We start from the raw sequence: 14,595 nt of genomic DNA, 5'->3' as shown, positions 1-14,595 counted from the left end.
TCTGCTGCTAGGTATGTGGTATTCAGTGAGTCACTGAATCATTCCAAGCCTCCCTTTTTTGTAAAACAGGAGAATAAAATCATTTTCCTTGTTGGGCTGTTGTCAGAATTACACGAGACATGTAGCAAGATGAGTACCAAAAGTTTTAATGCGTGACTGGTATGCAAGGGCTCGGTCATGGGTAGGCTCCAGAACTCACATTTTTATAATTTGTGAGGTTTGAAGTTCATTTGTGAGTGTGAAAGGGAAAAGTACAAAGGATAGTACAAGAGCATGAAAGTATGAAAGAACAGTAGTATGACATTCCTGCCTTCACAGTCCTTCCCTGACTCCTGCCAAACCAAGAGAAACATGCAGCCAGAATATCGCAATGTTCAGTGAATAAGCAGTGATTTATGTATAGGATTTATGTATAGGACCAAGCAGGACTCTTCCTGCTTGGGCAAGAGTTAATTGGCTGTAGAGGGGGAGCAAGCAAGTAGCTGAGCAAATCCCTGGCAACATACCAAGGATCAGGCACGGCTGGGAAGCCTGCGCGATGCTCTTGCAGTACTTCCTTGGCACCACAGGGAGGCACTGTAGGGACCCTCTGTGGTCTTGTGCATCTAGAGCTCTGATATCCCTGACAATTTTTCTTTGTGTACATCGCAAGGAGAGTTGCTTTTTTAAGATCTCTCGAAGAGATCTTAAACATTTATTCATTTTTTTGTTCATTTTTTATTCCTTTATTTTTCAACATTTATTGAACAGCTACCATGTAGCAGGCATGCCTGTGTGTAAAGAATACTTGCATGACTTGGCTATTGGCAGAAGTAATAAATAGCAGAGCCAAGGCATGGCTCAGATAATCTGATTCCAAGTTTAGTGAACTTTCCCCTCAAATATATATATAATTAATTCATATAAATAAAGCATTGTATGATACATTATAGGATCCTATATAATATGTAATTATATTAATACAATCATCAATGTAACTATCATGTAATTAACTATAAACTAAATGAATAACAATATACAACGGCTGAGCCCCTACTATGTGTCAGGAATTTTTATGCGCTTTTTCATATGCTATATGGCCTCTAGAGTGATCTTATGAATCCCAACACTGTTCCCCATTAGCTCTATGACCTTAATCAAGTTAATGAATGTCTCTGGGGCTCAATTCTCTCATTCATAAAATGGAAATAATACAACTTACCTGGCAAGGTTATGATAAGGATTAAATTAAAGTGAAATAAATAAAACAAAAACTTATTAAGCTACATAAAATACCCCATACACAGGGTACCTGGCTGGCTCAGTAGGTAGAGCCCGCAACTCTTGATCTCAGGATTGTAAATTTTGAGCCCCACACTGGGTGTAGAGATTACTTGAAAAAATTAAATCTTTAAAAAAAAAGAAAAGACCCCTACAGGGTAGAGGCTCATTATTATCATTCATGCTCTTAACAACTTTGCATTTACTAATGAAGAAACTAACACATTACAATTTGGTAATTTGCCCAAGTTGATTCAACTAGAAATTGGCTGAGTAGAATTTGAATCCAGAGCTAACTCTAAAGTTTGTGCTCATTGTGCTATACTGTGCTGCCAGTGTGCTTTTTGCTTCCAAACAGTTACTAGGCCTTTGAGGTGAGAGAATATTTACTATTCCCCACAGTACCTGGCTTAGGTTATCCATAGAGCATGTTGGGGAGGAAAACTGTTCCTCTACCCTTAAAGATTCTTTCGGCTGGTCTAAGAGTTAAATTGACACGAGGCAGAATAACAGGAGAAAATCAAATTTAATTACTCACAGGAGCATCATAAGAATAGGAGGCCCACAGGTAGTCAGGCAATTGAGGCTTATATGCCATCCAGATGAAGGAGAAGAGGGTAGAGGTCTGGGATTTCAAAGGGAAGGAAGACAATTCACAGAAAGATGAGAAAGAGTAAAGGTTCAGTAAGTAATGTTTGCTGGCCCATATAAAAACAGTGGGACATAGAAAGAAATATTAATAAACATCCTTTGCCAAGTTCCTCCCTGTCTACCACACCTGGTTCGTACTGTAGTGGACTTACCTGTAGTGCTAGTTCCCTTTTTGAAACAGGAACTCTATCTAAACTCTTTTCGGTAGTTAGGAGGAAAGTCAAAGTTTCTTGCTGAGTCTTCTGGTTCTTAAAGATAATCAGTCAGTCCCAAGTAATCCACATGTCAAAGAGACACATTTGAAGTGGCAAATTTTGCTCCCCTCCAACAGTGAGTCTGCAAATGTCTGTTAAATGAGCAACATATGGAGACAAGGGGAGAACACAGAATAGAAAAGTTAAATTTTTGTTTTTACTCTTTTTTTTGCCTACAATTAATGTACTATTAAAAAGAAAACCACAGACCCAAGATGGAGTCACTTGGGCAGTCCAGGTCACCACACAGGGACTTAATACCTAACCTCACTACAGTTTCAACCTCCCCCCAGAAGTGTAGCCTTAGCATGTCAGTCAGAAATTATCTGGTCAGCACTAATGAGGTAATCTGTCTTGTGGGCCTTCTCCATCCCCACCCCCTCCCCTCAAAGGAAGATGAGGTCATCTGCATGATAAGACTCTCTGCTTTTCCCCCTAAGGGAAAGTGACCTTGCCTGAAACAATCCTTCCTTTCTTTTTGCCAATAACTTCCTTGTCCCACCCCCTTTCCTATAAAAACCTGCCCTTTTGTACAACTTTTCGGTACCCCCTTCTACTTGTGAGCTGGGATGGTGCCCAATTCATGAATCGCCTTATAAAGCCAATTAGAGCTTCAAATGTACTCACTTGAATTTTTCTTCTTTACCAATACTAAGAGTTAAGAAGAAACATAGCTAACGTGTTAACTAAAGATGGAAGGATATGGCCCTTCACTGTATAAAGGCTTGAATATTCGCAGTTACCTGCAAAGAATCTCTTTGCCTTTCTGCCTCTTTTGAAGTATAAAACAAGGTTCTCTTCCCCATTCCCACCACCTCCCTTAACAGAGGGTCCAGCAAGTCCCTGCAGCTCCACAGAGAGAAGGATGGGAATGGGGCGGTGAAGGCAGTGCTGTCCCTGCATGTGGGTCAGACCCACAGCGGCCTGCCCCGTTGCTCCTTCCACCCTCAAACACCTTTTCTGCTGCTTATCTTTCACATATCCTCAAATGTTCTCCTGGAGTTAAAAATAAATAGGGGCGCCTGGGTGGCACAGCGGTTGAGCGTCTGCCTTCGGCTCAGGGTGTGATCCCGGCGTTGTGGGATCGAGCCCCATATCAGGCTCCTCTGCTATGAGCCTGCTTCTTCCTCTCCCACTCCTCCTGCTTGTGTTCCCTCTCTCGCTGGCTGTCTCTATCCCTGTCAAATAAATAAATAAAATCTTTAAAATATATATATATATTTTATCTATTTATCTAAAGATAAATATATCTTTAAATATATATATATATATATATATATATATATATATATATATATATATATATATATATATATTCGAGAACGTCTCTGGGGAAAATGGAAGTGAGCTACCCAGAAAGGCCATATATTAAAGTATTAGAATCCGTTGACAAAAAACCTTTTTGTTGGATTATCTAGCTGCCCTATTTTACAACCCTGAGGGGAAAAAACCACCAGAATGATAAGGGAATGTCCTACCAGGGAAGAAGGCTTTACAGAGAGACCCAGATGAGAAGAGGTGTATAGGCAACTAGGATTAGCCCAGACAAACTGTAAATGCCCTGTCAACAGTGGTGTGCTGGAAAGCAGGCTCTCAGAAGAGAGGGGAAGCTGTGAGTTATACTCTCTTCAGGTCTCTCGAAGATAAACATTTCTATGGTGGCTGACTTCAAGCTACCAATGACAAAATTCCAGAATATTTAACAATTGGGCTTCAGAGTTGGCACAAGTCAACTCAAGCACATCAGTACCAGTGATGTTGGAAGGATGAGATAACTTCCTGCCAATTTGTTACCATATGAGTGATAAGTAATGTGATTTTTCACAGCAGGTATGTGTTTATCCCTATAAAGTACAGTGTGCTCTGTACTCCACCCCACCCCATAATAGCAGTGCTCACTGAGGAATAAAGAGAGTCAAGATAGACAGTTGCCGCAAATCAGCACATATAAAAACTGGTGCCCTCTGATTCAAGTCTGTAGTTTGTACTTTACCAATGGTAATTTCCTGGTTTCGCCATTGTACTGTAGTTATAGGGGTGCCTGGGGTTACCATGGGGTGCCTGGGTGGCTCAGTCAGTTGGGCGGCTGGCTCTTGGTTTTGGCTCACATCATGATCTCGGGGTTCTGGGATTGAGCCCCACACCTGGCTCCATGCTCAGCGGGGAGTCTACTTGAGGATTCTCTCTTGTCCTTTTCTTCTGCCCCTCCTTCTGCTCACACACTGTCTCTCTCTCAAATAAATAAATAAATCTTTTCAAAAAATGTTATCAGGTGCCTGGGTGGCTCAGTTGGTTAAGTGACTGCCTTTGGCTCAGGTCAATTTCCTGGAGCTCCAGGATGGAGTCCCCTGTCAGTCTCCCTGCTGGGGGGGGTGGGGGGGGTGGCGGCATGCTTCTCCCTTTGACCCTCCCCCCTCATGCTCTCTCTCTCTCTCTTGCTCATTCTCTCTGTCTCAAATAAATAAATAAAATCTTAAAAGAAAAAAAAGTTGTTACGGTAAGGAGAAGCTATGTGGGACTCTATCAATTTTTCATCTTCAAATTTATAATTTTTTTAAGTTGGGGAAAACCCCTCAAACAATATAGGAAAATAGAAAAAGGACAGTAAAATTTAACCCCAAATGGTACCACATAGAAATTATCATCATTATCAATATATAGACATCATCTGAGGCATCTTTCTGTCTAAATATATAGGTGTATGGGTAAAGATTGAGGCTACTTTTAGGGAAATGGAGTTCTATCATAGATCCTATTTTTAAATACCTGTAAATAATTATACCTGAATTGAACAAAAGAGCCTGATGTTAAGCAATAAGAATCAGTGAACATGACCTACCTTGATGAGCACTGAATCACATACAGAATTATTGAATCGCTAAACTGTACACCTGAAACTAATATAACACTGTACATTAAATATACTGAAATTTTATTTATTTATTTATTTATTAAGATTTTACCTATTGATTTGAGAGAGAGAGCACACGAATAGGGAGCCCAATGCAGGGCTCAATCTCAGGACCCTGAGATCATGATCTGAGCTGAAGGCAGACACTTGACTGAGCCACTGAAATTTTAAAAACGAATTAATTTTTAAAAATCAGTGAACTTGAAATCAGTATACTGTTACCACACACACACACACACACACACACACAATGGATTATCCTATTTCTTAAATGACCAGAGCCTGTTGGACCATTTCTTTGGCCTTAAAATTAAGGCCCCTAAAATTATAAGTTGAGTTCTATTTCCTATTCTCAAAGATAATAGCACTAGAAAAAGGAAGCATCAGGAGAGCCAGCCCTCTAAGGTTTCAGAAAAAGAATGCAAAAAAAAAAGCCCCCCCCCAAAAAAACACTGAGCATTAATTAACCCTTCAAAACATCTTAGAATCTTTTTTTCATCTTAGAATCTTAACTAACAACTATTTTTTCTGTATTTGACTCTTCACTTTGTTTCATAGCTGAAGCTTTTAACAGTACTGCCCACTTTATATCTCTTAAGGCTACCAGTACTGTAGTACAATATTAATGAAAAATAACAGAAAACATTTAATATTGGTGTTTTGTCACAGAATTCACTTTGCTCCATATTTCAATAAAATAATAAAATCATCTTACAGATGGGGCAAACTTTATCATTTTAAAAACACTGCACACTTTTTTTTTTTAAGTAGACTCCATGCCCAGCATGGAGCCCAAAGCAGGGCTTGAACTCACGACCCTGAGATCAACACCTGAACTGAGATTAAGAATTGAATGCTTAGCATACTGAGCCACCCAGATGCTCCAGCTCTGCACACTTTTTACCTCCTTGCAATGTCATAGCCACTCCATACAACAGTCCATCCTGATATTTCGCCCACATTTTACAAGCAGTAACAGTGAGACTCACAGGTGAGCAGCTTGCTTATAATCATAGGAATAAGTAGAAGGGCCATAGAATTTTACAGATTTTACAGATTTTTTTAGACTTCTGCCCTTTTTTTTTTTTTCCTGGAGAGAGAGAGAGAACACAAATGGTGGGGAGGGGCAGAGGGAAAAGGAGAAGCAGACTCCCTGTCAAGTGGGGAGTCCAACGTGGGGCTTGATCCCAGGACTGCGAGATCATGACCTGAGCCAAAGGCAGATACCCAACCGCCTGAGCCACCCAGGTGCCCCAAGAACTTTTGCCCTTTCTGTCATGTGTTAATAGAGTCTTAGTATGGGGACACCTGGATGGTGCAGTCAGTTAAGTGTCCAACTCCTGGTTTCAGCTCAGGTTGTGATTTAAGGGTCGTGATCTCAGGATCATAATCTTGGGGTTGGGAGATTGAGCCCCTCATTGGGCTCTGTGCTCAGTGAGGAATATGCTTAGGACTCTTTCTCCCTCTCCCTCCCCCCGCCTTAGATACATAAATCCTGAAAAAAATAGAGTCTTAGTATGACTTTAGGACCCTTAAAACCCCCAAATGGTAAATGTAATTTAATACAGCTTATAATATATCAAGAAGTTAAACATAAACTGAATTGAAATCTTCTCAACTCCTCCATAAGAAAAAAAATTTCAAATTTAGTAAGAGCCTGCTAGGATTAAAAATCATACTAGTGGCTTATCCTATCTTACAGAGCAGGATCCAAGCAAATGGAACAGGAGACAAATAAGTTTTTTTATTTTGGATAAGGAAAATAATAATACTAGATAATATTTTAAAGATGCCATGGCACTGTGCTAAGTATTTATTTGTACTCTCTAATACTTACTGATCTGTTGAGGTAGACATGATTATTATCCCAGTTTGGCTAACAAATAAACTGAAGTTTGAAGAGATGGAAAAAGTAGGAAATAACAAAGGAATTAGCAAAATAAAGGATCTGGGATTTGAGCCCATGTTTGTCTGATGCAAAATCCTGCATTTTTAACCAGAGTGAGGCTATATTATACTCTGTGGAGAATAGAAGGAGACCAAACAAACAATCGAAACCCAAGACTAATTAAAGTACAACTGAAAAGAAGGAAAGTTGACGTTTGGGACTGTCTTACATTCTCTGCCTCTTTGTCCTATTTCCCTTCCCCCCTCCAGTGACCAAAAGCCACTGGACTCTATTTTCTCTCATCCCTATCTAAAGTTGCTCTCTAAAAAGTGTCTGGATCTCATTTAAGATAAAGGATGAGTGACTCTTGACAGCTTTGAAAGTTGTTGCTCCTGGAGCTTTAGATCAAGCATTAGTTCATCCTTTGGAGGCTTAAATTGCTTAGTTCTCAGGAACTAGAGATATGGGATAGGAAAAAACAACTCTAAAAAATATAGCATCCAGTCAATTAATTTTTTATAAGAGTGCCAGGAGAATTAAATGGAGGGGAAATAGTCTTTTTAACAGATGGTGCTGGGACAACTGGATATCTATATGTAAAAGAATGAATGTGGGAGTGCCTGGGTGGCTCAGTTGGTTAAGCATCAGACTCTTGATTTTAGCTCAGGTCATGATCTCAGGGTTGTGAGATTGAGCCCCATGTTGGGCTCTGTGCTGCACGTGAGGCCTGCTTTAATTTCTCTCTCTCCATCTCCCTCTGGCTGTTCCTCCCTCAACCCTCTCAAAAAAAAAAAAAAAAAAAAAAAAAAAAAAAAAAAAAAAAGAATGTAGACTCGTACCTCACACCATAAACAAAAATTAATTCAAAATGTATCATTGACCTAAATGTAAGAGCTAAGACTCTAAAACTCTTAGAAGAAAGGTTTGAATCTTCATACTTTTGGATTAGGCACTGAAATAAAGCATCAATATGGATATGGCACCGAAAGCATAAGTAACAGCAACAAAAAAATAATTAAACTGGAGATGATCAAAATTTAAAACTTTTGTCGCTCAAAAGACACTCACAAGAAAGTGAAAAGACAACCCACAGAATAAGAGAAAATTTGGAAAATCATGTATCTGATAAGGGACATGTATCTAAAATGTACAAAGGAATCTCCCAAATAGCTCAAGTAAAAAGTGAGCAAAAGCTCTAAATAGTTCACTAAAGAAGGTATATAAATGGCCAATAGGATCACAGAAAGATGCTCATCATCATTAGACATCAGCAGAATGTAAATCACAACAAAGTACCACTTTATACCTAGTAGGATGGCTCTACTCAAAAAGAAAGATAACGAGAACTGTTGGCAAGAATGTGAAGAAATTGGAGCTTTTATATACTCCTGGTGGGAATGTAAATTGGAACAGCCATTTTTAAAAACAGTGTCCAATTCCTCAAATGGTTAAACATATGTTACCATGGGACCTAATGATTGGTGTATACCCAAGAGGACTGATAACTTGTTCACACAAAAATGTACATACGAATATTCATAGCAGCATTATTAATAACAGCCAAAAAAGTGGATCCACCCAACTGATGAATGGATAAATAAAATGTGGTATAACCATACATTGGAGTACTATTTGGCAATAATGAAGTAGTAACACATGCTACAAGATGGATGTATGTTGTGTGCATTAAGCTAAGTCAAAGAAGGCCATCACAAAGGACCAAATTCTGTATGTTTCCATCTATATAAGAAGTCCAGAATAGGCAAATCTATAGAGATGATAAATAGATTAGTGGTCACCTAGGGATGGGGTAAGATGGAAGGTTGGAGGATGAATGGCTGAGAGGCAAGGAGTTCTTTTTTTTTTTATGATTTATTTATTTATTTGGAAGAGAGAGAGTGCAGGTAGAGGGGCAGAGGGTGAGGGAGAAGCTGGCTTCCCTCTGAGCGCAGAGCCCAAGATGGGGCTTGATCTCAAGACCCTGAGATCATGACCTGAGCTGAAATCAAGAGTCGGATGCTTAACCAACTGAGCCACCTAGGCTCCCTGAGGCAAGGAGTTTCTTTTGGGGTAATAAAAATGCTCTACAATTGTTACAATGATGGATGTAGTACTCTGTGAATAAACTAAGAGCCATTGAATTGTACATTTTAAAAGTATGAATTATATGGTGTATAAATTATATCTCAATAAGGCTATGTAAATATGGCAATGCAGCTGGTGGGAATACAAATTAAGACCATGATAAGATGTCATTATGTACCTATTAGGACAGTTAAAATGAAAAATAGTGACAATACCAAATACCATAAGGATGTGAAGAACTGATCTGATGCTAGTAAGAATGTAAAGTGGTATAGCCACTCTGGAAAATCGTTTGGCACTTTCTTAAAAGAAAGCTGTATGTGCACTTACCATACAACCAACAAGCACCTTCCTGGGCATTTACCCCAGAGAAAGGAACACTTACATCCAAATGAATCCTGTACGTTATTTATTGAGGGCATATGTAGAAATGTATAAAAATGCAAGAAAATCCATTAAAATTAAGCACATTTCTCCTCACGCCTCTCAGATAACAACACCCAAGATAAGAACCAGGAGAAATGAGTCATCCTCTGGAGAAGTTTTAGGACCTTAGATGCTTGTCTACATTGAAAATGTGTGCAAATAAATGATAAATAAACATGACATGCTTCCTAAATTTTGCCAGCTTCTAAATACTCATCATCGTTGTGGATTTTAGTTTCATATCAAAAGATATCTAAATCATGGCTCCAGTCCCCCCAGTCTGGAGGAAATGCTATGCAGCAGGAGTCATGACCTCATTTCCTTCCATAGCAATTTCTTCCTTCAGGTTCTTGCCCATGTGAAATCCCCTCCTCGTACACTCCATTGGGTAGCTGGGTCCCAGGCTTGGAGCAAATTCAAAAGTCGTGGTTCAGAACACGCCAGCAACTGCCAGAAGGATCCTAATCTTTTGGTTCTTGGACCATTGTGAGAAAGGGTTTGGAGCCAAGGTAATCAGAGACTGACTGCACTTCTCAGCACAAACCAGACAGCCAGGATGGAGGGCGTCCCCTCAGGCCTGGCTCGGCTTTTCATCCATACAGACGGCTTTCATGAGGTCTCAGCTGCGTGAACCTCCTCCCTCATTGGTCATTTCCCTCCCCCGCAGGACTGGGGCAAAGCTCTGCAAACGTGGTGTCTAGAAACAAACTAGGATTCTATCTCTAAGGCCCCAGGGCCCACCAGGCCAGGAGGGATTCAACAAGGAAGCCCTCACCAGATGGGAGCACACCTACAATCATCTTTTCACTTCTAAATATAATCCTTCAAGCCTTCCGCACAACTTGGACCCCACCACCCAGACTTCCTGCTTCACTTCACATGGTCTATGTATTTTCTCATTTCCCAGAAGGGCTCATACAATGCCCAGCAGAGTCCAGTTACTGATGTTAACATTATTACCCAAAACCTTACTGTGTTCCACGAATGTATATACAGCATTTAATTTAATCCTGACAACAACCATAAAAGTTAGGCTCCATTATTGTCCCCATTTTCTAAATAAACTTATGCAAACTGTATGTTTCCAAAGTCCTTGTTTTTAATGTTGCCACTATACACTCTCCCTGCTGTACTGAAGAGCTTGCGTTTCCATGGTCCATGTTGAGACCATGAGACACCTGGGCTTGAACCCAGCTAAGCGACTCTCTTGCTGAATGGGGCTTGTGTGGCACACGGCCATGTGAGCTTCATTTGCTGATTTGTGAAAATTGAGAATGAAAATAATGCCTGTTTCACTAAACCGTTGTGTGAATTAAATGAGATAATGAAGCATTCAAAATATTCAGCATGATACCTGACAAACAATGGACCCCAGTGAACGTCTGTTAAATGAATTAAGGAATAAGCCTGTAGAAATTATAGCATGAATAGGGGACAGAAGAGATGCAGAAAATGCCAAATAATGACTAACAGGAGATCAGTAGTATTTGGCTGTGTGATGCAGCCAGAGACATTTGGAAAAGAAAGCCCCATGGCTCTCTCCCAGTTCAGCTGGCTGTTCTGTCTGTAGGGTTCAGCGCTAATGAGGCCACACCTTGTGAGCAGTTCACTTTATTTGATTCCTTAGGCCCTAATAACATCTTTAAGGTACTGTTTTTGAGAGGGACTAACCCCCAAATACTTTTATCTGAAGAGCTCTCTCTCCTCTGTTCGAGGGATAACTTCCTACAGGAAGCAAAAATCACAGGAGCACTCACATCTGGTGAGTGTTCCCATGTTACCACCTTAGCAGCCCTGGGACTTTGAGATTTTACCTACTAATAAAGATTTTTTTATTAGCCCCACCCACCATGGGGCTCGAACTCATAGCCCCAAGATCAAGAGTCACACGCCTTACCAACTGAGCCAGCCAGGCATCCTGAGATTTTACCTACTAATAAAAGAGGGGGGAAAATAAGGAGAAGCCTCTAAAAAGTATTTTATAAAGTAAAGGAGATTTGAAGCCAAAAGGTAGAAAGAACTTATCTCCATTTTTAAAATTGTACAAAATTTGATTAACACTCATCACAATGATCTTATTTTTTCTTCTTTTACCTCTGTTATGGAACTAACCCCAGTATATGGACAGGTGTTTGGGAATGACTACAGTATACTATTTTGTTTCATAAAATCCCAGAAACAAAATTATTATTTTCAGTTTACAGATGAAGAAACCGAGGAATACATAAAGAGATTTCCCAAGACCCAATACATTAGACTGAGTGGGTGGGCTCAGACCCAAAAAATTCAGAAATAGGAAGTTCTCACGACGCAGTGCCAGCAGCCTACGAGATGCTAAATAATTCGTAAAAGCTTAGTCATAGCAAATTTAATCTACAGTTATATAGCTACAGATACATTTAAAACATTGAAATTTTCATCGGTTATCTTTAGGGTTTTTCCACTCCCCCAAAACCCAAATTACATTTCTATATAAATCTAAAAGAATGGCTACTGATTTGTTCTAAGGATAATATTTTAATCTATATATAGGTGCATGTGTATATACATTCTCTCAAATTCTCTCAAATACGTAGGTACACGTGTGTGTGTGTGTATTTATATATATATATTTTTTCCTCTCAAATTAAGAGATCATGGCTTCATCATTCTCTCTCTGGCTTCCTTCCTTGCCCTCCTTCTATTCCCATGTCTAACAAATACCCCACAACGTTCTCAGTTCTGCCCAATGCCCTGACCTTCCACACACTCTGTATACTACAGTAGGAAAGAGTTAGAGTGGGTAAAATTTTTGTAGATTTTTCAGAAGCAAGTTGATTATAAAAATATCTTGGAAACTTAGCTAATTGGAAGTCATACTTTACTGTGAGGTGACAAGATAGAGTACTTCCCCCTGCTGGTTCCACCCACTCAGACTTCTCAGCTCCTGAGCCTTCAGAATTACTGCCCTTTAGAGCCACCACTTCAGGGCAATGCCTGGTGTCACCATAATTGTTGCAAAGAATTTTTTTTTTTTTTTAGAGAGACCACTAGCAGGCAGTTGTGGGGGGGTGGGCGGCCAGAGACAGAGAGAGACAGAATCCCAAACAGGCTCCACACTCAGTGCAGAGCACAACCTGGGTCAGATCTCACAACCCCCAGACCGTGACCCCAGCCAAAATCAAGAATTGGGCGCTTAACCAACTGAGCCACCCAGGCTCCCTGCAGAGAATATTTTTTGATGGACTAGACACCCTGCATGCAAATGCTTGCTCTCACAGCACACATCTGGGTGAACCACCTTACAGCCAATTCCACTCTGGGGAATAACCAGAGGACAGAGCTCCCAAATGCATGTCTCACAGACCTGTGTTCTTCAGTATGTCAGTATGATGTGGGAAACAAAGGCAAAAAAAAGAATTAAATTCCCTTACTACTTACAGCCCACTGACAAGTCCTTGAAACAGGCAGAGTGACTTTCCTCTGGGAGCTCAGCTGCCTCAATGTTAACACTTTGCTAAGGGCAAAAGGCAATCTTAGCTCTACCACCCAGAATTCCGTAAGCCTACTTTAACATATTAATTCCATTGGAAACTTCCTTTATCTCTACCTCCCCCTAAATCCCAAGAGACATGTTGGCAATCATCCCCCAAACATATGGCCCACCGATACACATCTGAAGGGTCTCATGACTGAGGGTTTACTAAACAGTAATAAATGACCTTTTCCTAACTATAGCTAGCCCCCTCAGGATCCCGGAAACCTTGTTTCCAAAATACCTTGGAGGCTGGTTTTCTCCCTCACCTACTCCCAACTTGAAAGTATATAATCAGCCACTCCTCACGACCCCATTGCAGCTCTTTCTGCCCACCGGTCCTGTCCTCACGCTTCAAAAAAATCTTGCAACCTTCTTGCACTGAAGATTTTTCAAGAATTCTTTCTTGGCTGTTGGCTCCAAATCCCAACATCTTTCCTACATCAAGTATGTGCGCCCTTCTGCTTTCCTGACACCAAACAACAAATATAGCAGTAAAAGCAACAACAAATGATTCATGTTCAAATTTATTTGGTTAATGCTGGGTTATGTTCTTTTCATATAGGCCTGCTCTGAGCCTTTATCTTACTGTTGATTAGGAATTGCCAAATATGCTGAGTTTTTCCAAATATATTCGGTGAAAGAACCTGGTTTTGTTTTTGTTTTTTGTTTTTTGTTTTACAGGGTTCAGGGAGGTAACTTAAAAAATATTCTGTACTATTATTCTGTGGGAATGTGGCTTGGGCAATTATGCTCAAGGGTCCGTGTGCTAAACCAGTGTAGTTTACCTGAGATCTTTCAAATGAGTAAAATTTTTACTAACTTTGCACCTAGAGTAAAAAGATAAATTGCGGATGTCTTTGTACTCCTAAGCCTGTGATTCCCTGGACTTGGGCCTGAAATATTCTATAACTTTTCTCCTTTCCAGGACCCAAGGCCACCTTCCTCCATAAACCTATTCTCAGCTCTAATTATAAAAGTAAGAGTTTAATAAAAACTCAAAATGTGCTAATAAGCAATCTACATATAGTATTTCATTTATTCCTCTAGTCAATGCAATGAAATAACTGTAATTATTGTCCCCATGTACAGACAAAGGATCTAAGTCTTGCTAGGCTAAGGCATTTTTCAAGATCACTTGGATAATTATTGGAAGCAAGGCCCACTGTCTCTGGAGCCAGCATCTTTCAACACCTGTTTCTTCTCTGCTGTGTAAGTCAGAGCACCCACACGGATGTACCTCCTTGATACTTTATCAGAACTGACCTTGCAGAAAACCTGCACATTACTCTCCATTTCTGCGGCTCCCAGTGCCTGAAAAGTGTGTTGACTGTTTCATCCCCACTTTTTTATTTGAATAGAGACAGAAAATCATCCAAAGGATCCAGACATCTGCAACAGGGCAGAGGGGACTGATTGGATGTCCCACCCCAGACAAAAGCTGTGTCCATCTCATTCCTTTGTGAACTGCTCCACACTGGAGGGATCCTCAGGGAACACAAAAGACTCGTGAAAAGGGAAGGGCAGTCCAGCTGACTGATAAAAAGCCTTCTCTGTGTCCCGTCCCTTGGACTTGGACCCTAGTGAATACCATTTGTTTAAATAA

The sequence above is a fragment of the Ursus arctos genome, unplaced genomic scaffold, assembly GCF_023065955.2.
Source record: "Ursus arctos isolate Adak ecotype North America unplaced genomic scaffold, UrsArc2.0 scaffold_5, whole genome shotgun sequence".
NCBI classification, from domain to species: domain Eukaryota; kingdom Metazoa; phylum Chordata; class Mammalia; order Carnivora; family Ursidae; genus Ursus; species Ursus arctos.
This window is presented reverse-complemented; position numbering follows the sequence as displayed.